Raw genomic sequence first — 2,644 nt, forward strand, 5'->3', positions numbered from 1 at the left:
TACAGTGGTGAATCACAGTATGTTGTTCAATAGCACAAGAAGAGTAGGAAGTGGAAGAACGTCTTGTGAAAGACACCTGCCCATCCATTGCCTGAGGTAAAATATGCGGAATATATACATTGAGGTGACAAATGCCCTGGGACAGCGATATGTCGGTATACAGATGACGGTAGTATCGCGTACACAAGGTACAAAACGGCCTGGCATTGGCGGAGCTGTCATTTGTGCATCATGTGAAGAGATTACTGGCGTGATTATGGGAATTAGTAGACTTTGGAAGTGGAGTGGTAACTGAAGCTAGACGCCTGGGACGTTCCATTTCGTAAATCGTCCGGGAATTCAATATTCCGAGATCCACAGTGCCAAGAGTCTGCCGAGACTACTAAATTTCAGGAAATACCTCTCACCACGGGTAACGCAGTAGCCGACGGCCTTCACTTAACGATCGACAGCAGCGGCGTTTGTTTAGAGTAGTCAGTGCTAACAGACAGGCAACAGTCCGTGAAATAACCGTATAAATCAGTGACGGACGTACAGCAAACATATCCGCTAGGACAGCGCGGCGAACTATATCAGTGAGCTATGGCAACAGGTAGGGGCAACGGCCTTGTCGCAGTGGATACACCGGTTCCCGCGAGATGACCGAAGTTAAGGGCTGTCGGGCGTGGCCGGCACTTGGATAGGTGACCATCCGGGCAGCCATGCCCTGTTGCCATTTTTCGGGATGCACACAGCCTCGTGTTGCCAACTGAGGAGCCTCTCGGCCGAATAGTAGCGGCTTCGGTCAAAGAAAACCATCATAACGACCGGCAGAGCAGTGTGCTGACCACACGCCCCTCCTATCCGCATCCTCAGCTGAGGATGTCACGGCGGTTGGATAGTACCGATGGGCCACTTGGGGCCTGAAGACGGAGTGCATTTTTATGGCAGCAGGTGACCGCCGCGAGTGACTTTGCTAACGGCTCGACATCGCCTGCAATGCCTCTCCTGAGCTCATGATCATATCAGATGGACTGTAGCCCCTGGAAAATGGTTGGCTGACCAGATGAGCTCCGATTTCAGTTGGTAAGAACTGATGGTGAGGTTCGAGTGCGACGCAGATCTAAGAAGCCATGGACATAACTTGTCAATATGGCATTATGCAAGCTGGTCGTACCTCCATGTTGGTGTGGGCTGTGTTTACATGCAATGGAGTGGGTCCTGGTTATGTTCGCGTACTTAGAGATAATTTGCAACCATTCATGGACTTCATGTTAGCAAATAACGACGGAACTTTTATCGATGACAATGCGCTATGTCACCAGGACACATCTGTTCACGGTTGGTTTGAAGAACGTTTTGGACAGCTCGAGAGAATGATTTGGCCACCCGGATCACTCAAGAGGAATCCCATCGAACATTCATGAGACACAATCGAGAGGTCAGTTCGTGCACAGTCAACACTCCCGCAGTTGTGGACAGCTATAGAGGCAGCGTGGTTCAACATTTCTGCTGGGGACTTCCAACGACTTGTTGAGTGTGGTGTCACCGCCAGACACCACACTTGCTAGGTGGTAGTTTTAAATCGGCCGCGGTCCATTAGTACATGTCGGACCCGCGTGTCGCCACTGTGTGATCGCAGACCGAGCGCCACCATAAGGCAGGTCTCGAGATACGGAATAGCACTCGCCCCAGTTGTACGGACGACTTTGCTAGCGACTACATGGACGAAGCATGGCTCATTAGCCGAGCTAATAGTTAGAATAGCCTTCAGCTAAGTCAATGGCTACGATCTAGCAAGGCGCCATTAGTAACACTGCATGTATCTAAAGAGTCTCACTTGTATCGCCACAATCTCCAGATGTACCAAAAAGGATGGATTAAAGTTAAGTATTCCAGAAGCTACGTACTTTTCTTTATAACATTCATTACGTATCCTGTTACAGACCTATAACGTGCCTGCTAAATGCGTGCCTTTCGGCTACTTCCGTGGCGTGGCTGTCTTGCTACGCCACAACAGTTGGCGACGAGGATGGGATTCGAACCCACGCGTGCAGAGCACATTGGATTAGCACTCCAACGCCTTAACCACTCGGCCACCTCGTCGCATTCGTCAACATGGGGTCCTCCCCACGGCGGGCGGAATCCTTATAACACGACCGTTCGCCGATTTTTTGCTCACAAGGAGAGACTTTTTGTTCGACGTGGTGTTTTGTTGTTGCGTTCTGATAATGATCAGTCCAGAGTCGTGGTCCCACGTTCGTTACGGTCCTCGGTTTTACGGCTTCTTCACCAAGGACATTGGGGTATAGTGCGAACGAAACAACTTGCTCGTCAGCACTGTACTTGGTTCGGAATCGATGCTGCGATTACGAATATGTGTTCTTCTTGCATGGCGTGTGCCGAACATCAATCCGCTCCGCCGCGGAAAGTCTGTGCATGCCCAAAAGCCACTTCCCCTTGGCAACGCTTGCACATCGATTTTGTTGGTCCATTCTGGAATGCTAGATGGTTGGTTCTGGTAGATGCCTTCAGTAATTTTCCTTTTGTTGTCCGGATGTCTTCAACGACGTCAACTGCCACTATCCAAGCGTTGTCTGCTATCTTTTGCATTGAAGGTCTTCCGCAGACTATTGTTTCCGACAATGGCCCACAATTCATGTCC

The 2,644-nt window shown here is 50.1% G+C and overlaps 1 non-coding gene across 1 annotated transcript; it reads right to left on the reverse strand.

Moving 5' to 3' along the window:
- Positions 1–2,003: 2,003 nt before the first annotated feature.
- Trnas-gcu lies at positions 2,004–2,085 on the reverse strand. The gene has a single exon. It is a non-coding gene; the product is annotated as a tRNA-Ser (tRNA).
- Positions 2,086–2,644: the final 559 nt, after the last annotated feature.

This window comes from Schistocerca piceifrons, chromosome 5 (assembly GCF_021461385.2).
Source record: "Schistocerca piceifrons isolate TAMUIC-IGC-003096 chromosome 5, iqSchPice1.1, whole genome shotgun sequence".
Classification (NCBI taxonomy): Eukaryota; Metazoa; Arthropoda; class Insecta; order Orthoptera; family Acrididae; genus Schistocerca; species Schistocerca piceifrons.